The 16,533-nt window shown below is 33.7% G+C and overlaps 1 long non-coding RNA gene across 5 annotated transcripts in view; it reads right to left on the bottom strand.

Annotated features, from left to right (window-relative positions):
* LOC123561784 (uncharacterized) overlaps positions 1-16,533 on the bottom strand; it is a 108,257-nt gene that overhangs the window by 40,436 nt on the left and 51,288 nt on the right. Inside the window, exon 1 of one of the 5 annotated variants that reach the window (XR_006688520.2) lies at positions 3,089-4,314. The exons of the other annotated variants lie outside the window; for them this stretch is intronic. This is a non-coding gene — a long non-coding RNA (uncharacterized LOC123561784). Of the gene's footprint in view, positions 1-3,088; positions 4,315-16,533 lie in introns of those variants that run through there. 5 annotated transcript variants of the gene reach the window in all.

The following is a 16,533-nucleotide window of genomic DNA, read 5'->3' as shown; positions in this document are numbered from 1 at the left end:
CAGGAATATTGGAATTTGTGGAGAGATAACATTTTCATGTATTCAAATGAATGTAGTTTTTTGTTGTTGTTGTTTACAGGTCAGAAATACAGGACATTTTTCTCAAAATTTAATACACAAAAAATAGTGTTGATATATAGGAAATGGCTGCAAACCTGTTGATAACCTAGATATATTTTTTCAAAGTATAGATCTCCAAGCAATATAGAACATCTTTCAAAAATACAGGAAAATATTGGGCTACTAACATTATGCAGAGATCCTACATATTATGCTGGACAAATTTATACCACCAGGAAAACAGGAAGAAAAACACAAAAATTTATATATGAATTACTCACTGAATAATTTACAGTAATACTTCAAGCTATTTCAAATGAATGTTAGATACAAAACCACTCCTGAGCTATCACTAAAAAAATATGTTTGCGGTAACACGACCTACCCGTGAAAATCGCTGCAACCTAACATTTTTTTTCTGGCCAGTCAGATGAAAAAAAAAAAATTTACTTAACCTGTCTACTCACACCAAAACTTCTGGTCGCGTTACCGCAAACAAACAATTTTTTAATGACGGCACTGCTCAATTTGACCATGGTGGACAAAGTTACCATGTTAAAAAAAAAAAAAAAAAACTTTATGGGGATATTTATCAATTTTTAAATTGAATTAAAAGAAAATTTGGATATAACTGAAAAACACACATCTAGGAGGGATTTTATCTTGGTATTCTATTTCAAATCCACCAACAATAGTGTGAAGTGGTTTTATCAGACATAAAACCGAATTTCTGAAGCACTTGATGCAAAATATGCCATTGTTGTAAAAGCAGATCAAAGTAACTGTTATTTTTTTCAAGTAAAAAATTAAACAGATCTGATATTATGTATTATTTACTATATGCTTCGGAAAAATGAAAGCAAACCAAAAATATGTTCTTTATAGAAAGGTTAATTCTTTTATGAACGTTTTAATGCATGTCAAGTCAGATTTCTGACACCAATGCCATAAACATAATGGAACGCTGAATTTTTCTGAAAGGGGTTTCTTGTACATCACACATACTCTACTAACAGACTGAAAATATCTAATTTTCTCCCAATTTACAGACAACAATCTTTGTACACTTTGAGGTAAATAGCAACTCAAGCCAGTAAATGATTATTCCATTATACAGGTAGCGGAAAATAGCTTTTTTTCTCAAGGATAGTCATTTTTACCTTATTATTTTGACACTGTTTACTTACTATGTAATAATTGGGGTCTCCACTCAATACATCTACTTGTATAATAGTCAGTTCATATAATTATGGAAAACAACTTTTTTATCAACTGCGTATTAAATTTTACAAACTTTAAAATATGTAAGAAATATTATTATTTTATAAAAAAGAAAATAATGCATGATGAAATGGTGGTTTTCGAGATTATCATCTATAATACAAGAATATTGGTACTCATTTTTTTTTATGACTCTTAACTACACATGCCACTGTACTAGAAAATAATACATGTTAACTATTCCAACAGTTACTGTTTTTATTGTTTAAATTCAATTTAACAATGTTGTTTTCTTTAGTAGAATACTGTGTTATTTTCAGATCTTTAAGCAAATTATCCTACGCTTACATTCTGAACAAAATCCCTCTAAAAAGTTACAGATTTGTTTAAATGTATTTTCTTTTCTTTTACAAGAACAGAGCAGTTACATTTTAAAAGAAAAATATCTATATATACTTAAAAATGCTTCTATCAAAAATGGAACTTACTTCTGAGCCTGAAATTCCATGCGCAGCGCGCGCACCAGAGAGCCTTAACTAGAAACGAACTGACCGTTTGGAAGCGTGGCGCGCACTGATGTTTGGTACATGGGCTTTGGTTCAAATTAAGCGCGCATGCGCGCTGGAAGACTTTGCTACAGAGACAAGCACACTGCGCAATTTTTTTTTTTAACTGCGCGCAGTGCTTAAAATTCCAACACCCGGCAAAACTTTCTTTTCCGATGTCTTATATAAGTTATGTTACTAGTAGAAATTTCTGGGCTGAATTCAATTTTTCGCCACTACATGAAAGAATCGACTCTAAAAGATCGAAACGGCAAGCAGAATCTCTTTTTACTAAAAACTAACACAAACAAATTCAACATATATTTGGAAAGCACTGAAAGGCATTCTTTTATCTTCTTTATGTTAAAATGTATTAGGAGAAAAATTTTGACAGCAGAATTTTTTTTTACTTTATCTGCAATATATCTTTTTCTTTTGTTTATTTCTTTACAAGTGAAAAAAAAAAACAGTTTGTACAAAAAACAAAGAAAAATAATTTCCATCGCTTCATTTAATTTGAATTTAAGTAAATATTCAAACCTTACCTTCTTGTAGAATATCCAAACTCTGCACATTTTGTGCATAAATTTTAGAAAGTGTTTCTTAAAGAAGCAAAGCGCGGACTGCGCATTAGCCTGCAAGACAGTTCTGGTTAAGGCGCGCAGCTAAGCGCATGCGCGCATTTTAACTTTTAAAATTCTACAAAAATTACTATTTAAAATGTAACTTATAAAAGCAATTTTTTTCCTTTCATGATGTATTAATGCTTTGTCTTTACTCTATCAAGCTGCTTCAGAATCTAGGCTTTGACATTCACCATTGCAATTCGCGCTACGCGCCATCCTAGTCTATTATCATTCAAACGCATGCGCGTAATGTCTAGAATTTTGGCGTCGAAACTGTAGACCCCATATGCAAACTAGTTTCATATATTAAATGTTTTTCTTTTTTTTTTCAGCCAGTCTAAATATTTCAGCTATTTTTTAATCCAGTTTCCGGCAAAAAAAATTATTTTTTTCAAACCTAAAGTGAATGCATGTATTCAAAAACACCAGTTGATATACATGCAAAAATATTCCTAAAACATCCATGATAATGTATTTTGCAACAAGAATTATCTGAAAATGCATATACTAGGTTTATAAAATATATTTTCAAATATTTTGAATTATAAAAATGGAGAGATGTTAACAACTAAATTACAGCAATGTGTTATAAACTTTCATATACAAATATCGGCATGTATGGCAACAATATCTTACCTTCCAGAAAAGTATATCCATTCCTTTTAATTCAAAATATTTAAATTCAGAGTTTTTAAACGAGGAAAGCACATGTTGTCTGGAAAGTCAACTAGGTGTTGTGTGACACGCGCATGCTCCGCGCTTTCTGCATAGTAATGTGGTCAACCCGCACAAGAAATACGTATATATTATATACTGAACAAAAATCACGAATCACACACAGCACTTACAATGAAATACAGCACTTACAATGAAATACATGTATTTCTAAGTTACATTCTAAGAATCAAGGATGCAAATAAACAAAGCGCGTTCACTATTCAAAAATGCGCATAACGCGGACCGTCCATTTTGTGTAAAGCATACGCGAGACAGGTATATTTTTGGCATCCAAAATTTTTTTTACGATTTAAATTCCAGCTCAGAACATAAAGTTATTTAATAAAGTTTTTACCTAATATGCAAAGAACTGTTGATAAAATCTTTTCTTATTCAAATTAATTATAAAAGTATCTATTACAGAAGAAACTATTCTTTTAGATTCTAGTTATATTATAAACGCGCCTACGTGCGCATGCGCGTTCTTGAATTTTAACATGTGCGCCCCACTCAACGAATGCGCATTCGCGCCTATGTCTGGTTCTATTTTTTTTTTTCTTAGCAAGTGTCCTATATAAAACGTATGATAAACCAGACTAAAATATTCAAAATAAATGTGCGCATGCGCATACGTCGTTATCATTAACATCCAGACGGATACATTTCCGCTGCACAATACAGCATAGACAATTTTTTTCAAAACGTTTCATGTAGATTATGCATAATCTAACAATAAACCCCATCAGTGCAATGAACATGCAGTAGCAAGTGCAACCTTCCTCTTCTGGGTCACAGATTCACAGTCAAAACAAAATCTCATTATCTACGCGCGAATGAAAATATTTCAACATATCATTTCATATTATAAAATTACAGGATTTCAAAAAGAACAATTTAAGAAAGATATGTAACATTGTTAATATTCACAAGTTAAATTTTGTTTTAAATTCTTTTCGATGTAGCATTAGACCCCTTTCTTCATTTAAATACATTTCAAGACCAAATATATATATATACACACACATATATATAATTATAAAATAAATTTTAGTTCACAAAAGAATTCTAAATGGACTTAACAAAACAATGGCAATATTTATAAAAACAGAATGCAATTTAATTGAATCTTTTAAGACAAAAACTAGCCAGTATATGCTCACCTTTGGTAGACGTACATCACGCCATCCTTAAACCTCGATAACAAATCCAAGATGGCGCACATCTTAAGACGCTATCACAAATTTTTTCAAAAATAACGCATTCAAATGCGCCACACTTTTTTCCTTTAAATCCACATTTTTATCTTTAAACTGTTCTCAAACTACCTCCAAATCTACAAATGTGAGTACCCCGTGTTTTCACTTTGAAACTTATATCACAACACATACTACAAATTTCCATTTCACAATAATTATTCTACACCATCATTATTTAAAAAAATTATATTTAAATCCACATGCACTAGTTCTTTATTTATCTTGTTGCATTATTTAAATCCATGTTTTAAACTTGGTAAACTTTTAAAATCCAGCAACAACATGTATAATTTAACAGATCAAGAAAGAAACTACACATGTGCACAAAAATAATCCAGACTTGAATTATTCAGAACTTTTTTTTTAAACCAAATTTAAAAGCATATCAAGGTATCATATATAACACGGCATGGTTTAAACATGCAGTAGCTGTGGCAGGTCAGACAGTTTGTGCCCCTTGTTACACCCTTTCCCATAGCTTTTTTAACAAAGTATGCACATCCGCGCAAAAAATAGTTCCCAATAAATAACTCTATCTAATAAAAATCTCTGCATTTAAGACTGACAAATGATATGTTAAGTTAACGACATGCAACATTTATGTAATCACGATTAAATACCAAGACTACTGTGCAGACTATTTTATATTGTCGACAACAAAAAAGTCACTGTAGATAATGCAGGACTGTCAGTGTAATACGCACCTATCTCGAGACATCTAAAACTAGACACGCATAATCACTCCATGATATTTCACTAGACATCCCCAGCGCAACCTCATATCCTTTAAAACCACGTTTTGGCGGTTACCATCGATTGCGCATATGTCTGACATAGACAAAGTTACGCGCCTCTGCGCGCATGCGCTGCGCACCTATACTCATTTGCACATATTTTTATTTTTTATTTTTATTATTTTTTCTCAATTTTCATCAAAACTTACATATTTAACTCATTATCATGTAATATTTAAGTTTTATTCATTAATTGCGCCCCATTCTTGACCTCGATCACGCGCGCAAACATGGCGAACAAATAACATACATCTAACTTCAACTATTAACAAATGCACACAGCAGACTGTATACATCTGCATTAAATTTCAATGAAATCTTATGCCTCAGGAGGCAAATTGCATAAACTTTGTTACAGTCTAGCAATCAAGATGCCGTGACGATTTAAACTGCATTCCTAGACAAAACATTTTACTACATGTGCTTACAACTGTACCGGAATCCGCCATTTTTCCTTATTGTACATGCACGTCGAGAGCCCGCCTTTTACTAACTTCTAAAACGCGCATAAAAAGGATGTAGATACACTGACATGCTTTTTACATAGCCTTATTCAATGTTGTAAACTAATGCAACTGAATCCCGCCAAATTTATCAACTAGAAAAATACCCTTCATAAACCACTGTATGTTTAACATCGGAGAGACTACATAACTTTCAATCGGTTTTCTCTGATTTCCTATATAAGATTGCATGACATGAAAATTAGCATAAAATTTATCAAAGAAAGGACGGTACTGCACAATCTGACACAAAACAGAACCTTGAGAATGGACCTAAACCACCACTTATGCTTGAAATTGATTTATACAGAGGCAAGAGCAGATCATGTATGCCATAATTCACAATGACACAAAATATGGAAAGCGTTGGCCATGTGCTACTGTTAAGTCTAGACATTTCCCTCTATCGCTCCTCATACACCATTATCCAATGATTACACAAGTGTTGTATCAAAAAAATGTCGGGGTGAAAAAGGTAGCTTAAACAATTCAGATCATGAATTTACACTAGGCATATACTTTGTTACAAATCCGATGGACAAGTTTGAATGCAGTGACGTGCAGTTCACAATTACCTTTGTTCACTGTCAGAGCAAAGTTTGAAGTTTAAAACGAATATAATGAATAAAGTTTTCACAATTTTTAGCAATGACTGGCTTTTTAGGATTTCATTTAAACTTTTCGTCTTACTTTAAGACAACCAACATAAACGGAAGAAATATAACTTACCATCTAAACAGTAAATTCCTTCATAAAGATGCCGCATTTTGACCTTCGCAAAGCTAAATCCGCCACAAAAGAGCTAACACATCCTCAAACTCTACAAGATCCTCAAAGAAAAACCCCTTTTACCACGCATTTTTCACAGAATACACCTCGACCTAACCCTAGTCTTTCAAAGACTGGTCTTTTTCGAGTGCATTCGCCCATCCATCCAAATTTTTTTGCATACACATGAAAGCCACCGATAGTTTAACTCAACCTGATCAGAAATATCTGCCTTCAACACATGCTAAATCCAACATGGCCGCCAAGTCTCTGTGATAAAAAGCAAACACGTGACCAAATAGGCGGACTACTATAATAATATGTAATAGATACTACTACTCTACTAGTTACTTTAACTTTTTTTTTATACAATTAAAAGTCATACAGACACAATTAATATTGGATGTGATTGACTTGTGTAAAAACGGAAGGCGAACTGCCTAATCAATATCATACATCTGTACATGCATCCGAGAAATCTGCTGTTGAATAAATTGCTGAAATCGTGTAAATCACTTCTCAATAAATCGCCATATTTTTTTTTTACTACTTTAAACTGCACTTATACAACCATATGTTCAAATTATGTTCACTTCGGATTCATTTTTCGTAAACTTCGGAAGTATTTCACTTCAAATTTTCTTTTATATAAAAATTGAGAAAAATAACTAATTTGTTTTCATTTTTTTATTCTTCAATTAAGTATTCAAATATTAAAAGCTGCATCTTTTTAATAGAATTAAACCCCAGTGTTTCTTCAAATACACAAAATACTCCACTTCATTAAATGTATCTTCACTCTTTTGCATCTATTTTCATTTCTTTATTTCTTTTTTCTAGTTATTACTCCATAAAATTGAATAATTAAACTCCTCTTATGTATCAAATCCTGTTACATGGATTAAACAGGTGAATAAATGAAGTTTTCTTATTCAAAACAAAGAAATTGCCTGTCACATCTTTTAAATGAACACTGTACTAACTTCATAAACTAATTAATTCATCTGCCTCAAATCCATTAATACTCACTTTTAAATTTGAGTTTTTCACCTTTATCAAACTAGCTTATGACTCTACATGTAAACGCTTTTTTCCCATTTGACCTGACCTGATTTCAACCCTAATCTAACAAAAAAAGTACAGCAATGTAGAAAATGGCTGGGAGCCAGCAATGCAAATTGTACAATATGCTCACTGTAAAGCTGGGCTCAATCCACTTTTTTTCCAGCTACTGAGGTTTAATATTGATAATTTGTATCAGTTTTAAAAGCACAGCTTCACATTTTGCTATAATGTGGAGTCATTGCAAGCTTTATATTCATGGAAAAAATCTGTCACAATAAAACTAGCCTTGTGTCTTGATATTGAACAAGAAAATGAAAAGGATTTAGCAAGACAATAGTGCTGCAGAGATGCTGATAATTTTATGTGACTAAAGACAATTTGTTTTATTATCTTCTTAACAAAGCAAGAGTCAACATTTTGTTGAAATTGATTTAAATCAAATTACAATAAATCAAACCCCTCCTTATCATTTCAAACAAGTACTATTCACTTTGTAAAATGGTAAATGATTTAATTAACTCAATCTTCACCTATGTTTACACTTTCTTTTCCTTAATAAAATCTGTAAAAAGATGTATTTGTAAACCTACAGAACAAAATTTCCAAGGACATCCAAAGAGACAGATCTACGTTTAATCCCAAGAAGTCATCTTTTGACAAATTCCTACTTAATTAATGTACTATCAATAATGTGAATCAAATGCTTACTTTACTTAACATCCCTAAATTTTTTAAAATCTAAAATTCAGTCATTTGTTTAAAACCAAAGGACATCCCTATTAAAATCCAATGTAAAATCCCTATCAAAATCCTACTTTTACCTGAACAGAAGTTAATTTACCAAACAGCCAATGGTGATATCTATCATTTATCTATAAACCAATGATATCTCTTGACCACAACATACAGGTAAATGACCTTTTGTTGACCAACCAATAGTGTATAATCACTACAACATAATGAATGGTCAATTTTATCACCACTTGATTGCCCACACCAATAGCAATTAACTTCAACTAACAGCTGAATGGTCAGTTAAAACCTATTTTAATCTGATTGGCTCCCCAATTTCTCACTTCACTGCCTCCATGAAGTGGTCATTGGTCAATGACCTATCAATGACCTCTTTCACAAGGGAATGGATTGGACTAGCTCTCAGCATAATTAACCTAACCAATAAAGAACAGATGTTACAGGTCACTCACCTGTAGCTGTGTACACAATGTACAGGAGATAACTAGTCTTTCTTTTTTTTTTCAGGGACTCTGCAAGGATAATGCATTACCTTCTCTGTCTAAAATGAATCAATCAATTCACCTTTACACTCTACCTAAAATGAATCAGTAATTTACTACCATTTTCAAGGAATAATTACCCTCTCTATCTAAAATGATTAAATAATTCACCATTTGCATACAAGGACATAGCTGTTATATTTTCAAACCTCTCTTTGCAAGATAAGACTGGTCAGCCAATTCAATCTTTTAAATTAGGACCCAGAGTGCCAAAGTTCAACTAAACATATTAATCCAACTTGAAACATGTCCCCCACCCCTCCCCCAGTCACTTGGCTAAATGATGTGACCATAGTCAAGGCCAGTTAGCAGGTACCACCTGAAGAATTAATTATCAACCACTTTGTGTGGGTGATTCAGGTTGGAACTTCAAGTCTGTCATAGGTTTGATTCCCTGGAAAGATGAACGTTATCTGTATCTAACAGTCTAACAGAACAGCACATATCCAGACAGGTTCAATCCCCAGTCAAGGTGAACAACGCTCTCTATAACAATCACACAGCGGATAACTTTAAAGTTATTCCATGTGATTGGCATTTACATACTGTACTAATAGGAATAACTATGTTAAGCAAATTATCATATACCAGTTTTAAGTGCTGTAATATATATACAGTGGAACCTTTTCAAAGTAGAACCTATGAAAAAGCAAACCTCTCAGAACAGAACAACTGTCCTGGTCCAGAATGAATTTCTTCTGAAAACTAGAAACCACAAAAAATTGTACTACTGTCACAGCCAAGAACAAGATCCTTCTATTATAACAACCCCACTGGACCAGAAACCTCTCCAAACTGATTAAATACCTCGGTCCTTCTATTGTAGACTAGGAAACATTCAAAACTGAGTAAATGTCTTGGTCCAAAGTTCCTTTTATTGTAGACTAAAAACCTCTATAAACTGAAAAAATGTTGTGGTCCAAAAATAACCCCTCCAGACCAGAAACCACAATAAACTGAACAACTGTTGTGGTCCAAAAAGACAAAATTTAATGTTGTGGCCCAAAGCTATCCCCTCTAGACTAGAAACCTCAATCAATTGAACAAACTTTTATGTGGTCCAAAAATAATCCCTCTAGAACAGAAACCTCAATAAACTTAACATGACTGTTGTGGTCCAAAAATAACCCCTCTAGACCAGAAACGTCTATAAACTGAACAAATGTTATGATCCAAAAATAACTCCTCTAGACCGACCAGAAACCTCTTTAAACTGAAAAAATGCCATGGTCCCAAAATTAACCACTCTAGACCCGAAACACCTCTAAACAGAACAAAATTTATTAATGTTTTGGTCCAAAATTAACTCCTCTAAACAGAAACCTCTCTAAACAGAACACAGGTTTTGGTCCAAAATTAAACTTTGTAGACAGAAACCTCTCTGAACAGAACACATGTTTTGGTCCAAAATTAACCCCTTAGGCATGAACACTTGTTTTGGTCCAAAATTAACCCCTCTAGACCGAAGCTTCTCTATACAGAACACTTGTTTTGGTCCAAAATTAACCCCTCTAGACCAGAATCCTCTCTAGAACAAGTTGCTTCTGTTGAACCTAACCCCTCTAGACCAGATACCAGGCCCTTTCGTCTGTTTTGAGGGGTCCAACACATATGGTACATCATTACTTTACTTATTGCCTAACAAAATGACAAAGTCGGGTCTCTTTAAAAACTAGAACAACCCAGATTTAAAACATTTACCTTACGGTTCATGTACAAGAATGTGGGTTTAAAGAAATCACCAGACTGTGAATTCACAGAGTAGATACATTATCAATGTCTCAACATTTTATGACTAAACTACATCTTTTACATTGTAAATCAACTGAAAAGGCCCTAAATATAAACTTGTTTGGTTAGTGCATAGTGCAAATAAAAAATACACATAGAAAAAAATTGCTGATCTTTGATGTTTTAAGGTTGTCTGTTGGAAAGATTTTTCAAAAAACACAACTCTCAAATTTAAAAAATGAATAATAAAAAAAAACTTTGTTGAGGTTGCATAATGTACATAGACTGGGAGCTCTCTAGCTTCAGCTTTTAGCTGACTTGAAAGCTCATGTATAAAAATTCAGGTTTTTCAAATTATATTCATTTTGAAAATGGTCACAACACCTAAAAGATTTCATGAAGTTTGATTTTAAAAAAAACAACACCACCAAAAGCTGCACCAATAGATTTTTTAAAACTTCAGGACATACCAAGTTAAAGACAGGCACACATATCATGTACAAGAAATGGAATGAACAAAATATGTTCTGATTCCCAATTCACAATAAACACAATTAATTTTTTTCACACATCTTTTGCTACTAAATACGAATATCCTAAACATATGGCTGCAAGTAGTCATTCTTCCCTCTTCTAGCCGAAGTAAGTGACTTGCTCAGTGTTTCATTCACTGCATACATGCATATTTTATTTTGCAATGATCCTTGCCTGAACAGGTGGGGTTGGAGCCTTTAGTAACAACTAACACACTGGTTGCCATTTATCTGTGACATGTTAAATGTTTCCATATAGTGCAAAATCCAGGATACACACACAAGACATCAATCCTTTATCAAACAATAGAACATCTTAAAAATCATTTATTTTCAAGGTCTGACACCTCTTTTGTTTTCAAGATCACCTCTTAAAGTTGACTGTAGTAACAATATGAATAAACACCAAAGTTGCACATTTAATTCTATTTAATATGTAATAAACTATATAACTTGCTTTTTTGTTTTTTGAAAAGCAATTCACTTTCATTGTGAAAATTGACAATTTTCACCTTAAAGGGAGGTAATAATAGAATAAAAAAATCAATACAATGCACTGAAGCAATTTATAGTTAAACCGAACTATTCACAGAATGCAAGATATAAATAAAAAAAAAATCTCAAAAAAACAGCTTGAACAAAACCCCCCACTCATTGGACCACCAATTTATTGTACTTGGGAGAACCAAAATGTTTATAAACTGAAACAAAATTGTTTATAAACCCACATGCTAAATATTGCACAAGAAGAAAGTTCTCAATACTGAGGCTTTGGCCAACAATATTCAATGAAAAAGTGACTCATTCACATATCTGTAGTAAAAAATATGTCAAAGATCATAAAATCCCCAATATTGTGAAAGTGGTCAGAGGTATAAAATTAACATATGATTTTCACAAGATACCCTAGAAAATTTCCAAAACTAAGGTGTTGAATGGGGGCTAACTGGAAATAACAAAGAAATTCTGTGCTCTCCTCATTTTTTTGCGAATATCTAACACTTTTTTTACTTGGCTATAATCTATGTTAATGTCAGCTATACATTTTATGCCATACTCAGTTTAAATGAACAAGTTGAAAAATTTCGCCCAAACAATGAGTAGCTTTAAACAAAGACATTAAATCAAAACTGAACCTACATCTGCTGAATACAACTCACTCAATCTTTTTTTTGGTGAAAAGAATGCACATTGTAGTGCATCATTTAAAAAGCTTGACTGGTGACACGTGTTCATTCCCCCCCCCCCCCCCCCCCCCCCATTTTTGACAAAAGTTCAAATTTTCATTTTACACTGTATTAGTTCTTATTTAAAGCGTGCCATTCTAAAAACACAGGAAAATGAGCTTTTAAGTCATTTTCTTCTTGAGTGTAAAATATTTATAACAAAAACTTCTTTCATTATGACACGATTGCTCCACTATTTTAAGTTGTCAAGACCCACCCTAAGTACTGAAGAAAAACAACAGCAATGGTGTTGCTTCATTATAAAAATCACTACTATACATGTGATCCTATTGTACCAAATAAGTCACCCTTGCTTCTTGCCCTAGTAACTACTTCCATCAGTCATTCGTTTACATGCAATGAAAAAAACAGAAACATTTTCAAATACATTAAAATAAAATGACATGCTTGCAATATCTTCATTAATTCACACTGGCAAGTTTTAAATTCCCCAGTTTGAGCAACAGGGAAGTGTCATTCATAATAACATTGGTAGTGCTTTCTGTAATGGCCACAGCAAGATGACACCAGTGGAAACAGTAATGGAGCTATAGCTCAGGTGAATTCTAAGTGTTTTAATTGCACAACAGATTTTTAACTACATCTATTAAACAAGCAGAAAGAACACTGTGGTGGAAATCACAACGATATAGAATAATAAATATCAGGCTTTTCCCTTAATGTAAAATGGAATCAATGACACATTTCCTTGATAGCAAAATTTACTGAAGAATGACTAATTCTGATGTAAAATTATGTGCAAAGAATTCAAACATAAAAAAATATACACCAAAGCTTGCATATTTTCCCCAATATAATTTTCTAACCCTGCCCTTTCTTTTGCTTGTGAACAATCTTCAGTTTCTATGGCAAAGGCTCTTTAGTTGCATGAATAGTTCTTCAGTTTTATTCCTTAAATCTTCTACTCCAATGACAGTTCTTCAGTTCTATTCCTCAAGTCTTCTTTTCCAATGACAGGTCTTCAGTTCAATTCTTAAATCTTTATTCTTAAATCTTCTCTTCCATGGACAGTTCTAGCTCTTATTATCCTCTGTTCCACTGACAGTTCTTCGGTGTATTCCTTAAGCTGACCATTCCAGACCGTTCTTCAGTTCTAGTTTTTGAATGTTTTCTTCCATGGACAGTTCTAGTTCTTAATCTTCTGTTCCATTATAAAAACAGTCCTTTAAATCATAGATTGCACTGACAGTTCTTCAGTTCAACTTTGTAAGTCTCCAGTTGCATGGACATCTTCAGTTTTATTCCTAAAATGTTTTGTTGCACTAGCAGTTTGCAAGTTCTATTCCTAAAATCTTCTGTTGCACTAGCAGTACTAGCAGTTCACCAGTACTATTCCTAAAATCTTCTGTTGCACTAGCAGTTCACTAGTACTGTTCCTAAAATCTTCTGTTGCACCAGCAGTTCACCAGTACTATTCCTTAATAAAATCTTCTGTTGCACTAGCAGTTCACCAGTACTATTCCTAAAATCTTCTGTTGCACTAGCAGTTCATCAGTACTATTCCTAAAATCTTCTGTTGCACTAGCAGTTCATCAGTACTATTCCTAAAATCTTCTGTTGCACTAGCAGTTCATCAGTACTATTCCTAAAATCTTCTGTTGCACCAGCAGTTCACCAGTACTATTCCTTCTGTTGCACTAGCAGTTCATCAGCACTATTCCTAAAATCTTCTGTTGCACTAGCAGTTCACCAGTACTATTCCTAAAATATTCTGTTGCACCAGCAGTTCACTAGTACTATTCCTTAAATCTTGTTGCAGTAGCAGTTCACCAGTCCTATTCTAAAAATCTTCTGTTGGATTAGCAGCTCACCAGTCCTATTCCTAAAATCTTCTGTTGCACTAAAAGTTCTTCAGTTCTATTCCTAAAATCTTCTGTTGCACTAGCAGTTCACCAGTACTATTCCTTTAATCTTGCTGCACCAGCAGTTCACCAGTACTATTCCTAAAATCTTCTGTTGCACCAGCAGTTCACCAGTCCTATTCCTAAAATCTTCTGTTGCACTAGCAGTACTAGCAGTTCACCAGTACTATTCCTTAAATCTTCTGTTGCACTAGTAGTTTACCAGTACTATACCTAAAATCTTCTGTTGCACTAACAGTTCATCAGTACCATTCCTAAAATCTTCTGTTGCACAAGCAGTTCACCAGTCCTATTCCTAAAATCTTCTGTTGCACTAGCAGTTCATCAGTGCTATTCTTAAAATCTTCTGTTGCACTAGCAGTTCATCAGTACTATTCTTAAAATCTTCTGTTGCACTAGCAGTTCATCAGTCTATTCTAAATCTCTGTTGCCAGCAGTTCATCATACTATTCTAAATCTTCTGTTGCACCAGCAGTTCATCCAGTACCTATTCCTAAAACTCTTCTGTTGCACCAGCAGTTCACATCTATTCCTAAAATCTCTGTTGCACAAGCGTTCACAGTACTATCTTAAATCTTCTGTTGCACTAGCAGTTCATCAGTACTATTCCTAAAATCTTCTGTTGCACTAGCAGTTCACCAGTCACTTTTCTTAAAATCTTCTGTTGCACTAGCAGTTCATCAGTACTATTCCTTCTGTTGCACTAGCAGTTCACCAGTCCTATTCCTAAAATCTTCTGTTGCACTAGCAGTTCATCAGTACTATTCTTAAAATCTTCTGTTGCACTAGCAGTTCATCAGTTCTATTCTTAAAATCTTCTGTTGCACCAGCATTCACCAGTACTATTCCTTCTGTTGCACTAGCAGTTCATCAGTACTATTCCTAAAATCTTCTGTTGCACTAGCAGTTCACCAGTACTATTCCTAAAATCTTCTGTTGCACCAGCAGTTCACCAGTACTATTCCTTAAATCTTGTTGCACAGCATTCACAAGTGACTATTCTTCGTTAAGAGTTCATCAGTCTATTCCAAATCTCGTTGCATAGCGTTCACCAGTACTATTCCTAAAATCTTCTGTTGCACCAGCAGTTCACCAGTACTATTCCTTAAATCTTGTTGCACTAGCAGTTCACAAGTGCTATTCCTAAAATCTTCTGTTAGCCATCTAGCGTTCACTCAGTTACTATTCCTAAAATCTTCTGTTGCAACTAGCAATGTTCACTCAGTATATTCCTATCTTGTTGCACTAGCAGTTCACTCAGTACTATCTTCTGTCCTACTAAAATCCTTCTGTTGCACTAGCAGTTCTTCAGTTCCTCCTTAAATCTTCAGTACCAGACAGTTCTTCAGTTTCATCACTAGGATCTTCAATACCATTTACACAATGATCAGTTGCAGTTATTGGATCTCTGGTCCTGTACACAAAAAATCTTCAGTTCCAGTCACTCAGATCTTTCATTCCAGGGACAATATCATCAGTTAAATCACACGGACTCTTCAGTTCCTATTACTTGAACTTGTGGTTTTGAAGACAAGAATCTTCATTTTCGGTTACTTGGATCATCAGTTCCAAAGATAACATCTTCAGTTCCAGTTACCAGATCTTCAATTTCAAGTCCATTAACCAGTAAAAAAAATAGATGAACATTGATCAATTTGCATTGAAAATGATTTACAAGGGGACAGAATTTTGAAAATGGGATCAGTCCCAGCAATTAAGGTAATGGACCTGCAATGATACCCTACAATTTTTGCGTGATTTCAGACTTCAGCATTTTTTCGGGGGTAATAAGGACATGAATTTCTGTACTTGTCTGCAAATACAAAAGACCAGTTTTGGAAAATACATATAGAGAAATTGCCGATTGTCACTATGGGTCCCCTACCTTAAAACTTTAACTTAATTCATTTTATTTCAGCCAAAATTGAAGAGGTGAAAATATTTGTGTAATTAATTTATGGCCAAAATTGATACATCAGATGGAGCATATCTGAGGTCAGAATCAGTCAGCAATAAGAAGTTTGCTCATGGCTTACCTATTTAGCAGTTGTCATTGCCATAATATATTAGCACTGTGCCACATCACTTATCTTCAGTTCCAGTCACTCTCACCTTTAATTCCAGAGACAAGAATCTTCAGTTCCGGTCACTTGGATATTCAGTTCTACTCTAAGAGACAAGAATCTTCAGTTCCAGTTAACTGGATCTAGTTCCAGAGAAAAGAACCTTTTTTGCATTTACTTGGATCTTTAGATCCAGAGACAAGACTCTATAGTTCTAGTTACCTGGATCTAGTTCTCGAGACGAGAA

Source organism: Mercenaria mercenaria, chromosome 10 (genome assembly GCF_021730395.1).
Source record: "Mercenaria mercenaria strain notata chromosome 10, MADL_Memer_1, whole genome shotgun sequence".
Classification (NCBI taxonomy): Eukaryota; Metazoa; Mollusca; class Bivalvia; order Venerida; family Veneridae; genus Mercenaria; species Mercenaria mercenaria.
Note: the sequence above shows the minus strand (reverse complement) of the source record. Positions and strands in the feature narration are given on the sequence as shown.